The 14,985-nt window shown below is 37.2% G+C and overlaps 1 protein-coding gene across 2 annotated transcripts in view; it reads right to left on the bottom strand.

Moving 5' to 3' along the window:
• Frmpd4 (FERM and PDZ domain containing 4) overlaps nucleotides 1-14,985 on the bottom strand; it is an 862,356-nt gene that overhangs the window by 757,184 nt on the left and 90,187 nt on the right. The window lies entirely within an intron of this gene.

Here is a 14,985-nt window from a genome sequence, read left to right as displayed (position 1 = left end):
GCTGTAGCTCATTTTATTACAATAATCAAAATGACATAGCTGTTGCTACTACTGGTATTACTTGACATAAGAGACCAGATAAACATAAATACAATTATAATGAAGGACCTTAATATCCCCGTACCAAAAATAGATCAACTAGACAAAAACTCAATGAAGAAATATCAAAGTTGAATAAAACCTTTGCACAAGTGGTCTTAATATAATTCTACAGTGTTCCACTCTTCTTAGCATTATGTGGAACTTTCTCTAAAATAGAGCACATACTAGCCAGTAAATCAACCTTAAGTAAATGTAAAAGAATTGAAATTATACCACGTATATTGTCAGATCATAGTGCAGTGAAATTAGAAATCAATGACAAAAGAAAACACAGTAGTTATGCAAATACATAACCAAAACTAAACAAAATACATTCATAAACAATGAAGAATTGAAGGAAGATAAAAGACAGTTTCTAGAATGAACGATAATGCCAGTACAATACACCAGAATTTATGGGAAACAATGAAAACAATCCTAAGGGAGAAGTTTATAGCTGTGAAGGTCCACATCACAAAAACAGAGAAAGCCCACATAAATAACCTAATAATTCACCTCAAGGTCATAGAAAAATAAGAATAATCCAACCCCAAGGCATAAATAAATGAAACTGAGACCAAAAATAAAACAAAGAATAAAGTCCTTTGAAATAATAAAAGGTACAAACACTTACCCAAGCTAACCAAAAAAAAAGAAAGAGAGACAGAAAAAAACTAAATCATCAATGTAAATAGATATGAACAAGGTGAAATCACAATTGACACTGCCAAAATAAAAGATTATTAAAAACTATTTTGCAAACTTGTACAACAAAAAAATTAGAGAATTCAGAAGAAAGTGATAAATTACTAGATATATGTGAATTACCAAAACTGAATCAAGAAAATTTATAAACCTTCAGTAATGCAATAATAGACAATGAAATTGAAGCAATTAAAAAAAACTAAGAAAAGGCCAGGTCTGGATGGGTTCACTGCTGAATTTTATACAAACTTCAGGGAAGTTCTTTTTTTTTTTTTTTTTTTATTGAGTTTATTGGTACATTTAGGGATACAGTACAGTTACATTCATTGTTGGGATCATGTACCTTTACATGGCAAGTCTTGATTCTCATTTTTTCCCCTTACCTCTGCCCTCCCTTCACCCCCTCCTCCCCTCCCCATCTACAAACACTTTATTTTCATCTTTTCATTCTCTCACATTTTTTTCTTTTCCCTTTTTGTTCTTCCCCTACGTATCACACCTTCCCTACACCTTTAGCTCCTTTCCTCCCATTTCTAAATGTCAGGGAAGTTCTAACACCAATACTCCTCACAATTTTTAATGAAATTGAAAGGGAAGGAGTACTGCCAAAGTCATTCTGGGAGGCTATTATTATTACCTTGGCTCCAAAACCATACAAAGATCCAAATGAAAACAAGAACTATAGACCAATATTTTAATGTACATAGGTGCAAAAATCTTCAACGACATATTGGTAAATACAAATAGAATGCAACAAATCATCAAACAGATCATACATCATGACCAAATGGGCCTCATCCCAGTGATGCAAGGATGGCTCGACATATGTAAATCAATAAATGTAATAAACCTCATAAACAGAAAAGGGCAAAATCATATAAACATCTCAATAAATGCAGAAAATGCATTTGACAAAATCCAACACCTTTTCCTGATTAAAAAAAAAAAACTGAAGAAAAGAGGAATAGAAGAACCTTATCTCAAACTGGTAAAAGCCACTTTTGACAAATCTAGTACCAATATTATATTAAATTGGAAAAAAGTGAAAGTTTTGCCTCTAAAATCAGGAAAAAGGCAAGGATGTCCATTATCATCATTCCTGTTCAACACAGTACTCAAAACATTTACAAAAGCAATTATGCAAGAAAAAGAAAGAAAAGGGATATGTACAGGAAAGGAAGAAGTTAAAATATTATTATTTGCAGATGACATGATCTTCTACATAGAAGACCCCAAAACTTTCCACCAAAAGACTCTTGGAATTAATAACCAAATCAGTAATGTATCAAGATACAAAATCAACACATAAAAAACCAAGGGCATTTCTATACACCAATAATAAACCCACTGAAAAAGAAAGGAAAAAAAAACATTCTCAATAGCACAAAGAAAATTTAAATACTTAGGAATTAACCTAACTAAGGAAGTGAAAGACCTCTGTAATGAAAACTACAGTACATCAAAAAGGACATCAGCAAATAGAAAGACATTCCCTGTCCTGGGCGATCAGAAGTAAAATAGTCAAAACGGCCATACTTCCAAAACTGATAAACAGATCTAATACAATTGCAATCAAAATTCTAACAGCATGCTTCACAGAACTGGAGAAAACAATCCTAAAATTCATATGGAACCAGAAGAGACACAAAATAGCAAAACCAATCTTGGGTAAAAAGAGCAAAGCATGAGGCATCACGATCTTGAACTTGAAGTTACACAATATTACAAAACTGCAATGAAAAAGACAGCATGGTACTGGAACAAAAACAGATATGAGGATCAATGAAACAGGACAGAGGATGAAGAAACAACTCCAAGCACATTCTACTATTTGATCTTTGAAAAGGGGGCCAAAAACATACACTACAGTAAAGATAGCCTCTAAATGGTGTTGGGAAAACTGGCTCTACACATGCAGAAGATTGAATCTTGACCCTTTATCTTTCACCATGTATGAAATTAAAATCAAAATAGATCAAATAATTAAATGTTAAAACAGAAACAACCTACTGGAAAACAAAATACAGTTTAAATTCTTGATGTCATAGGCATGGGCACAGACTTTCTGAACAGAACCCCATTTGCACAGGAAATAGTACCGAGAATCAACAAATGGGATTATGTCAAATTTAAAAGCTTCTGCACAGCAAAAGAAGCAACCAACAGAGTAAAAAAAAAAAGCAATCTGCAGAATGGGGAAAAATTTGCCAGCTATTCCTCAGGCAGAGGACTAATATCTAGAATAAATAAAGAATTCAAAAAACTAGACCAAAAAAAAAAAAAAGATTATGGAGCTGGGAATTTAGCTCAGTGGTTCCGGTGCCTGCCTCACAAGCACAAGGACCTGAGTTCAATCGCCGGTACCAAAAAAAAACTAGACCCCAAAATAAAGTTGACTCAATAAAAAATGGGCAAGTGAAATGAATAGACACTTCACAGAAGACAAAGTACAAATGGCCAATAACTACATTAAGAAATGTTCAATATCGCTGGCCATTAGAGAAATGCAAATTAAAACAACACTGAGATTCCACCTTAGTCTAAAAAGAATGCTCATCATCAAAAATCAAATAATAAATGCTGGAGAAGCTGCTGGAGGAAAAATGAACCCTTCTACATTGCTGATGGAAGCAAACTAATGCAACCACTATGGAAATCAGTATGGTGATTCCTCAAAAAACTAAAACTAGAAATTCCATTTGGCCCCACTGTTACTCTTCTAGATGTCTTCCTAAAAGAGTTAAAGATACCTATATTACAGTGACACATGCATACCACATGTCTATAGAAACACAATTCATAATAGCTAAACTTGGAAGCAACCCATATGTCAATCAACAGATGAATGGATAAAGAAAATGTGATATTTATGCACGATGTAGTACTACTATGCCATAAAGATAAATTCAAAACATATAGGAAACTGGATGCACCTTGAGACATAATGTTAAATTAAATAAATCAGATACACAAGCTTAAAAATCATATGGTCTCTCTTACATAAGAAATCCAAATTCTAAATAAATAAATAAGGAATAGGTAGATAATAGGAATTACGGACATAGACCTTACTCAAAAGGGAAGAGGATAAAGAGATGGAGACTGGAGGGAGGGAGACAGGGGGTAGGGGATGAAAAATGGAATTAAGAGGTGTTATATACATATACCAACTCCTCACAAGGCATGTAAACATGTACTGCAAACATGTACAAATAAAACAGAGAATCAAGATATTAATAGAGAGGGGAGGGAGGGAAGGGAAAGGGGATGAAAAAAAAGGAGTTAAGATGCATTATGTACATGTACCAATTCCCTGCAAGGAATGTAAACATTATGTACTACAAGCATGTACTAACAAAAAAAGAAAAAAAAATTAAAAGGAAGGGCTTGTTCAAGAGATGAGCTCAGCCTCATGCCAAGTGCAGCTGTGCCAGTTAAGTTAATGTTATTCAGCTGTAAAGCAACCCTTCCATATTTTCCTCTCTGGCTCTTGGGCGGCTGACACTCTGTGTCTTTCGTTTCTCTTTCACTAGCTGATCTCTGAGAGGATCTTTCAATGAGAGGTAGCATGGAGAAGCTGAGAGTCTGTAGAAGGAAGCCACTGAGACTCGTTCCTTCCAGGTTTGCCCTCTTGAGGGCAGGCTGTCGGCTGTGGTTCCCGGGAGTGGCATCTCTGCAGCAGCACGGATTTGTGCTTGTGGCTCAGCCATGCCCCTACTTCATATATCATCTGTGAAGCAGCGAGTTAGCCCTCACCAGGCAGTAAATCTGCCAGACTCTCCATCTTGGTCTTGCCAGCCTCTAGAACTCTGAGAAGCACATTTCTACTGTTTTATACATTGCTTGTCTAGGGTGTTTTAATGTGGCAGTATGAATGGACAAAGACACCAGCTCCACGAGGTTCCTTCTCTTAATTTCTAAGTTATAATTATTCCAACCTCTTCCCTTTGGTCCCTTCAAATCAGAAATAGTAGTAATTTTCAGCAATGGCTGCCTCCACTACTCCCTAGCATTCTCTTTTTGTCTTAATAGCTAACGATGTTTTGGTTTAGCTAACTATTCTATAAGTTAAATATTTTATATTAACTCTGTTCAAATTCCTGGTGTTGTTTCTTTCTCCTGATGGACCAGGCTGCTCAGGAATAAAGTGTGGAGGGACATCTTGGGGGAAGATCATTAATAGAAGTGCTCAGAGAGAATTAAGATGAGTCCTCTATAGTTTGGGTGTTTGGCTCAAACTAAAAAAATCTGAAGGATGACAGCTGAGTTGACTACTTTCTTTGAAGGCTCTGCATAGTATAGGGTCTTATTGGAAGTGGATCTGCATCACTTTTAGTGTCTGTCACCAAGTTTCCCAGAGACCAGATGTCAGCTATTTATGGGTGTGAGCTGCAATGGCATTCCACTGATTCTATCCAAGAAGACCACTAGAAGGAGCAAAAAGACCTTAGCAAAGAGGAGCTGGAGGCATTTCCAGATCCCTCGGGGCTGGGAAAAGCCAAGAAAAAGATGAATATGATCACAACAGAAAAGATCAACATTACACTCCTGCCAAGTGAGGACACGGAGCCCTGACCACTCTGTCAGTACCAGCCAAAGAAAAGTTATCTTGCTTCTTTTCTCTTCTCTTATTCCACTCTGGAGGGATTAGCAGTCATGGTTAGCAATCTGAGAGGGAAGAAGCTCAAGAAGTTAAAAGGGAAGAAAAGCTGGTCACACACCCTACTCTGGCTCCAGACATACTGCCTACAGTAGATCCAAGTTCAGTTCTATAATATGGCACCAAACATTTCAGTTATTGAATTGAGATTGCATTATGCGATCTGAAGTTACTATAAGAATTTGTACTGTCCAAGAGGAGCTAGAAAACTCAAAGGACAAGAGGAAAAATAACTCCAAAGAAGATTTAAAGGATAAAGGATACAAAACTAAAGTTGCTTTATGATTCCTTCACATAAGTCCATACTGTCCCACATACTGGCTCTAAGTAGGTAATCAAAGGAAAATAAGGTGAGAAGATAAATAAGGCTTTGATCAGCAGGCTAAGGAGTTTAGACTCATCCCTTAAGGGAATAAGGAAGAAATCCAAGTCAAATATATATTAGCATTGTGCTAAGTAGTGAGATATGAAAATAAATTAGAATAAGGTGGCTTCCAAGGAGGCAGCAGATTCTTACAGCTGAATCCAATATGCTGTGTGGAATGCTATGATCAAGGAGTGCATGTTGAGTGGTATGCACAAGGCAGTTCTATGACAAGCGAATTGCAGGATTAGAATGGAGAATAAAAACAAAATAAATCCATAAGAAGAGATGGCACTCCCATCTTTGTATTATAGGAAAGTTAGATCTTCAAATATCTATGTGGAAATCAAAATTCTGAAACATACACAGAGCCAAAAAAATCTCTAGAAAAATGTGCCAGGAAATGAGATAACTGACAGCCATTTGAAAATATCAGCCCCCGATATGAATCAGTACCTCTGAGTCTCAGGCTGCTTCTCAGTCCTTTGGCAGCAGTGCATGGCCTTCCCAATGACTGACTGTGATGACACCCAGAAGAAAACAGCAGTTGGCAGTTATCAGCCCCAGGTGAGAAAGAACTTGACTTATTTTCCAGCCTTTAAAATCCAAATGGTTGCTGGCAACACACACACAGGAGCTGGAAAGGCAAGCTGGTGGGAAGATAGAGAGGGAAGCAGAGGAAATCCTACACACTCCACCAAAAAGCAGCTCAGTATTGACATATTATTCCCCAACACTCCAATAATCAGCGCTGTAATATGCTGGGCCTATTCTGGGATGTATACTCCAGCTGCTGGAAAGGATAAAACACCTGCTGCTTGCTGTGCAGGCTGTTCCTTTTCAACACTGATGGATTAGGGGCTCTTGAATTCATCGTCTGATGCCCATCATTTGAAACACTCGAATCTCTAACAGAGCTGTCTTTGGCATCATTGATTACTGTTCGCTCAGGTGATTTTTTTCCCCTCTGAGAAAGCACATGTCAATTAAGGGCATTTATATTCTTTATAGAAAATAGTTATGTTGGGAAGAAGGCATGTCTGCTTCACTTATACAAATAGTTTTGAGAAATATAACCTGCAATGAAGCATAGCTCAGGCTTTTCTTTTCCAATTTCTTTTTAGGACATAAATAGTATTGTGACTTTTGGGTTTTGCAGGGTTCCTATCTTTTTCGTGATGAATTTTAAATGCCTATTCAATGTAACTTAATGGAGTCCAGACAAAATTATCAGACATATCCCATTTTTTTCACGGTAGCTTTTGTTAAAAACAGAGTACGATCCTCTATAATGTCCATGTACTGCCACAGAACACATCTTTCTAAACTGATGATGAACATGGAATTAATTTCAGATTGATGGTAGAGGAAAATGCTCTGCTAAAGTATATTAATGCAATGGGAGTGTCCTAATGATCTTAATATTATTCAGAAGATAACAGGCCTTTTCGCCATCCAACAAGTCATTTTTACAATATAATTTACAGGAGATCATTAGTTTAAACTAAGATCCAATACAATACCCTACAGACCAAATCAAACAGGAGCCACTCATGATGAAGTTCCTTGTGACCAAGTCAAAGTAAGTTTTTTATCTGATCTTCCAAAAAATCAGAAGAGAAATAGATAATGGCCAAATCCCTGAAAAGGCCAGATGAAATCAGCATAAGTTAGTCTTCTCTATTTTTACCTTTATAAGGAAAGTAACTTTGAAATGACCAATCTACTTTTTTGTTCTGCTTCTGCTTTCTTTAGCCCTTTTTCACCCATAAGGCCAACCTTCTCTGCTCAGCTCATCAGGACACTGAAGTCTATTTACCCAATTTGATAATTGCAGATTAAACCCAAGCAAGATCTTCAAATTTGTTGTAATTGTTTTTAAAGGTCTTCAGTAAGTGGAAGTCACCTTTAACTCATGAAAACTCTTCCTCCTCCACCATGGCCTACAATATTCAATTTGTCAGTAGGTCCTACCACTTTTATCTCAAATATTTCTATGTAATTCATCCTTGTTCTCCATCAACTGTGACATTTCCTCCCTTTACGCCCTTCTGTCTATCACTTGGAGTATAAGTACATACTCCTAACATGCATTTGTTAAACACATGCCTCAAGACTTCAATACTCAAGTACCTGGGTCAAAAAAAATACACAGATGGGCCTGGGAGTCTGTATTTCTAAAAATCTAGGCGATTCTGGTCAACCAAATTTTGGAAGCAACATATTAAGAGCTCAATAAATCCTAATTAATCATAAGGTTGTTTTAAAAAATGAAAACTATTTCCTTAGAGTATGTTGTTCAGGGAACTTTGAAGGCTGAGAGCAATCTGTTCTACAAAGGACCTCCAAGATAATGACTGTCAATCAAAAGAAGACATCAGGAAAGTTTGTAAGAAAAGTTAGAATAAGCAAAAAAGACTACTTGGTATCTTGAGTGCGAAAACTATACACTGAATAGAACACAACCTTTGGTGATGCTATCCTTTTTCTCTTCATGCTATTTTACAACTCTCTAAGTTGTGGTAACTGATAACAGTATAAATAAATTTTGATTATAGACATGCAAATAAAATCTGTCTGGCAGCAGTTCTGTTGACTCCAACCACAAACCTGAGGGAAAAAGCCAGTTTATATCCTCTTGTAAGTTTATTTCAACATTCTTTTCCTCATATAAATCAGAGGCACATTAACTACGTTGAACTGGCTGTAGCACCTTGCTGCGTCCTTCCCTTGATTAATGAGTTACATAAAATAGTTTGCACACTCATTTTATATTTGTATAAGAGTCATGACCTTATCTTTTGTTAAAGGTTACCTTTTAACAAGTTCTACCCAGGAAGTTGTGACTATGCAAGGGATTGACAGGGAGATGACAACAACCAGTGAGCTCATCTACTCTGTCCTGTCCTATTTCCCATGGCTCACCAAAACCCACGCCTTTTCTGGAAGGGAGAAAACGTGCTACACAGCTAAAACAAGTATTCTAATCTTCTTGAAAATCACATTTGTCAATGTAAACAAGTACATGTTACTGGGATTATAAACCAGCCTCATGTGAATAGAGTTAGTCTCTGCATGTTCAAGGCTGGTTAACTCAGAGCATCACACAATTCTAATTTCTGACACTAAAAACCTGTGAACTACATCCTGCAACATATGTTAGTAGCCAGCCTGCCTCCCTCTGTGAAACTCTATTTCAGTTCTAACTTTAACATGGAAAAATATTCTAATGCTCTTAAATCTTTCTAAGTTTATTTTCTGAAAGGCCAAGGATAAGGAAGAGAAAGAACAAAAATGCTATTTTAAATAGTACAGAAAGAGTTTTCTAAGCTAAGAAAAACCTATTGATGAGAAGAACTGCCCACAAGGAATAAAAGGTTAGGTGGCACTAGAGTCTAATTTTACAAGTGCATACATTTATCATGGGATTATAACACCTGGAATCCCACTAAGGGTAAACCTATCCTGACAGCAAATGTGAGCTCCTCTGTTACCACATTCAGGGTCTTTAGGTCTGGCTTTATATTACATTTGAGTAGCTAGTGCTCTCTACAGAAGTGTCTATTCTCCAGATTTCACAAACATCTTTAATTGAATTTATCATAATACCAGCATTTGGAAAAGAAGAGCTAGAGAGTCAAGGTAGCTTCCAACTCAGCACCAGTTAAGAAAATGGAGCGCTACAAAGGAGACTAGACAGAAGGGAGCACCCAGACCTATCTTGTGGAGAGATGGACATCGTCTTGATGAATACAACAGAAATCAAGCACATGGCAGGCAGTGAAAATCCTAGAGCTTGTTCTCTAGATGGTGTTCTGAATGTCTGCCTGTGTCAGAATTGATGCTGCAACTTGGCAAAGATAAGCCTAAAAAGTGAAGTCACTGGGAGCCAGAGCTGAGAGAAGTTGGAAAGACCAGCCCTTCCTATGCCTCTTTCTCACCCTTCAGAAATCTCCACCCACAAGAGTGCATTTTAGAAGTTTCCCATAGTGTAATGAAAAGATTGATTCTCGCCTTAAACGAAATAACATTCATCAACTGCCAGAGAGTGCCTCGACAATTCCTAATAGTTTCCTATACTATGGGCTGAATGTCTGTGACCTCCCCAAGTTCACGTATAGAAACCTTCACCTTCAAGGTAGAGGTATTGTGAAATGAGGCCTTTTTAGGAGGTGGTTCAGTCATGAGGGTTAAGCCCTCCTGAAAGTGATTAACCCTCATGATTGGATCCTTATAAAACAGGCCTAAGCAAGCTGATTTGCCCCTTTCACCGTATGGGATAGCAGGAAAAGCTGGCATCTGTGAATCAAGAAATGGGTCCTTAAACTACACCTGCCATGCCTTAACCTTGCACTTTCAGGATTCAGGACTCCAAACAGTCAATGTCTGTTGTTTATAAGCCACTCACTTGGTTAAAACAGCGCAAGCAAACTAAGATAACTAGTCTTACCATTTCTTGAGAGGTCTTGGAGTCTTTCCTGGGTTTAAGACTTCCCTATTCTGCTTAAAAGCCACCCAAGATACCAAAAAGGTCAGGAACAAATCCTCAGTGGGGAATTTTCATTTTGTACCATCAGTTTGTTTAAGACCTCATAATGTAGGAAACAATGATAAAGAATAACTGCCAAACTATAAAACTGTATGGCCTGAGCCCAAGATGATATTAGAGGGATTTGATTTACTGTATGCAAGTTATAGTGAGCTGATGGCCACAGTAGACCAACAGCTCTGCAAAATGTGGGATTATAAAATTAAAGTATTTTCCCTAATCTCTGCAAATCCCCCTGATCTTAGTAGTTTTTTTTATTTAAACTTTCCACATGAAGAAAGTACTTCATCTATTATTATTTCTTTTAGAAAGTGCTAATGTGACAACTCATGGATATCCTCTCAGACACATTGTACTTTCATTGCTGTATATAATTCATTACTTTCTAGTATTTCTTTGTTCACCAGTTTGACATACTTTATATACCAGATTTACTGACATGGAAAAATATGAAGTATCTTTTTCAGTTGCAGCTTTTGCATCTAGCTTTAAATAGTTCACCCAATTCTACTCTAAAAGTATTTTTAAAATGTGTGTTATGTATTTGCATGTGTTAAATGCTAAGTTTGGTGATGACTTTCTGAAATGTTTGCTTAGCATTTACTTAATAAAATAAAAGCTCTTTAATTACAAGACACGTAGGTTAACCGAATAAGTCAACAAACATGTTTTGTAAAGAGAATTGCTTTATTAGACAAACACAAAGAAGTTTGTATTTTAACGTGTTTCAATAATATGCACTAAATTAAAATCCAAATGGATTAAAGATCTAAATATTAAAACAGAAACATTAAACTTGCTGGAAAGTAAGTTAGGTAGAACTCTGGAAGACATTGGTATAGGAAAAGACTTTATGAACAAATCCTCAGTAGCACGGGAACTAGCAGAAAGAATCAACAACTGGGATCTCATCTTACTAAAAAGCTTCTGTACTTCAAAAGAAACCATTAGCAGAACTAAGAGACAATCTACAATGTGGGAAAAAATTTTTACCAGCTGTACCTCAGACAAAGGACTATTATCAAGGATATATAAAGAACTCAAAACAATCAGTCCCCCCAAATATAAAGACCCGATCCAAAAATGGGCATCCGAAATGAACAGACATTTCTCATACAAAGAAGTGAAAGCAGCAAGAAAATATATGAAAAAATGTTCCACATCACTGGTCATTCGAGAGATGCAGATGAAAACAACACTGAGATTCCACCTCACCCCACAAAGAATGGCTGCTATCAAGAAATCACACAATAACAAATGTTGGCGGGGTTGTGGGGAGAAAGGAACCCTCCTCCATTGTTGGTGGGAGTGCAGACTAGTGCAACCACTATGGAAATCAATATGGAGATACCTCAAAGAGCTTGGACTGGAGGTTCCATTTGACCCAGCCATCCCTCTGTTGGGTATCTTTCCAAGAGAACTAAAAGAATCATATCACAGAGAAGTATGTGCACCCATGTTTATAGCGGCACAGTTTGTAATAGCTAAATCTTGGAAACAACCTATTTGCCCATCCGTTGGAAACTGGATAAAGAAGATGTGGTTTTTCTATAAAATGGAATATTACTCAGCCATAAAGAGCGAGAGAATAGATTCATTCATAGGAAAATGGATACATATTGAAGATATACTCCTAAGTGAAATAAATAAGTCCCACATGTGTAAATACCAAATAGTTTCCCTGGTGTGAATATTCTGCAACAATGCATAAGATTCTAATAAGATTACTGACATTTAGAAATGGGAGGAAAGGAGCTAAAGGTGTAGGGAAGGTGTGATACGTAGGGGAAGAACAAAAAGGGAAAAGAAAAAAATGTGAGAGAATGAAAAGATGAAAATACAGTGTTTGTAGATGGGGAGGGGAGGAGGGGGTGAAGGGAGGGCAGAGGTAAGGGGAAAAAAATGAGAATCAAGACTTGCCATGTAAAGGTACATGATCCCAACAATGAATGTAACTGTACTGTATCCCTAAATGTACCAATAAACTCAATAAAAAAAAAAATAATATGTACTGACAATGATACATGCTGGTTAGAAAACAGCAAAAGGTTTAAAATCCTCCCACCCTTTTGCATTCAGGGAAAGGACTTACAGGCAAAAGTCACCCTTTTAAACCACATGACTTTGAGAAGACTTGTGAATAAGTCCTTTGTTTACCTACACAAGGCTACAGAGAGATTCTCCACTTTTCACTCATTGACATTCATGATTAGCTGAAGTGCTTGTAGCCACTGACTAAGTGGGACAAACTACCTGCTAACAGTGTCAAAATGCCCAACCCCTTTGAATGACCTCCTCAGGCGAACTGGCTGGTCCCAAGAACAGACATTTCCTACTCAGTCTCTCCTTAAGAAAGAAAATCCTTTTCTGCTTGACCTTAGGAATGCCCAATGGTCTGGAGGTTCTCCCTATTACAAAGTTCCCTTCCCCACTACACCAATCCTTTGAATAAAGTCTCTCTTTACCTCAACCTTGATTTGGTTTTTATTTTACAGTGGTTATCTGGACAAAATATTTAAATTGTACCATGGCTAGGGATCATAAACTCTTTAAGTCCCAGCATTTAAAAATGCTACCCTGAAATGGGATATATTTAATGTCACTTGTCTTTGAATTAGTTTAACTCTGGATCAACAGGCATAACAAAAAGGAAGGTTTAAAAAGTTTCCCTTCTTTTCACTCTCTCTACTACTATTATTTTTTCTTAATTTAATCCATTTGTAATGAGATTAACAATAAAAAGATTTTGAAGAAAGATTATAAAATGACAAAACAAAAAAACACAGGTAGAAAAGGGTCTCATTCATTTCTGGGCTACACGAAAATGATACAACTTGTGAGCATTTGAGGCCATGCCTGGGAGGTTTTATTTCTTTTGTTGGTTTGGCACCAGTTTTCAGAGCCATCTCGTTACATATAGCACTTTCATCTTCAACTGCCTGGGCCTTTCTCAGTGTTCCTGATTTTGGTGATGTCTAACAAGCTGCAGAGTATGCCTGATGCTGCTGACAATCCTCACTGTGAGGACCTATACAATATCCAACCAGAGTCCCAAAGCACCCTGGCCAGGACAGCAAATCCCCAGGCAAGGTGCTGGTGGAAAGAAGAGCTCACAGGGGAGGCTGCTGTAGGATGTAGGTGGGCAATGACTGCAAATATATCCTCAGGGTTGGCTTTGCCCCTGGTGGAGATGCTAGGAAGAAATGCAAAAAATTGGAGCAAAAAAATAGAATTCATGGCTTCCATCTTGACCATCCATTTCCAGTAACAACAGGGGATAGGAGGCATTGGCTGACAACTGCCAGGGCCCACTGCCTTTCAAAGATTACAATTAGGCTCTGGGGAAGGCAAGAATTGGTTTTGCTCTCCTGGGATACAAACAGCAGCATCTGAAATAAACTTAACGAGGAGGTTACCCTGATAAACGTGACATCTTCTGCACAATTCCAGCTGTGATTTAACTCTTCTACCCTGCTGTCCAGGAAGTGTTGATTTTGTGGCTTCAATAAATAAATAAAAGCACCAATCTTGGCCTAACTGGGAATGAGCCTGCATCCTGTGATGCCTGTAAATGTTCCCTTAGGGATATAAGGCTCCCACAGGCCCTGGTCCACCATGGCACTAACCACTGGCTATGATATTCAGGAAAGCAAGGTCAATTCATGCATGAGTCCTGACTGGGCATGACCATACTGAACACTTCTAATTTGGATGGATTGATTTTATGATATGTGAATTGTATCTCAATTTTTAAAAAAGAAATAAAATTGTCCTTGCAGATTGCCAGGAGAAAATGGAGACATGTTAGTGACAGGGTACAAAGTTGCAGTTATATAAAAAAAATATAAGGCACATCAGGAATACCACTGTTAATACTGTATTGTATACAGAAATTCCTTGTTTAACAACCTATCTGTTTAACGACTGTTTGGACATACAACTGGGATGTGCTGTTCAGACTTACAACACATCTTTTTTTTGTACAGTTCTATACTTCTTGTTTATAGAGCCTCAACATCTTTTTAAATACAGTATACCTTGTTTATATAGTACTGTATATTTGCTGATTATACTGTATAGTACAGTACTGTGGTTTTATATTCTGCTATATATTACAGTACTATATGTAAGAGATACAAATAAAGACAAACTCATCGAATTGGAGTTTCCTTTGACTATTTCTTTGTTCTGAATATTGTACATATTACATATAATTTCTCATCTAGAGACCAACTCATTTAACAACCTAGTCACATGAACGGAACTTGGTTGTTGAATGAGGAATGTCTCAACTGGAAGAAAAGGGCTAAAGGTGTAGGGGAAGTGGGAAGAGTAGGGGAGAGGAAATAAGGGGAAAGAAAAAATACGAGAAATGGAAAAAAATGGAAACAAAGTCTTTGTAAATAGAGGAGGGTGGGGAGGTGAAGGGAAGGCAGGGGTGAGGGGAAAAAATGAGAACCAAGATCTGTCATGTAAAGGTCCAAGATCCCAATGATGAAAGTAACTGTACTGTATACCTAAAAAGTACCAATAAACTCAATGAAAAAAAAGAGGAATGTCTGTACTGGCAGTTTGCTAAGAAAGTACATTTTAAGTCTTCCCATCAAAAAAATAAAATAAAATAAT

This window comes from Fukomys damarensis, unplaced genomic scaffold, assembly GCF_012274545.1.
Source record: "Fukomys damarensis isolate Sample0158 unplaced genomic scaffold, DMR_v1.0_HiC HiC_scaffold_39, whole genome shotgun sequence".
In the NCBI taxonomy this organism is placed as follows: Eukaryota; Metazoa; Chordata; class Mammalia; order Rodentia; family Bathyergidae; genus Fukomys; species Fukomys damarensis.
This window is presented reverse-complemented; position numbering and strand designations above follow the sequence as displayed.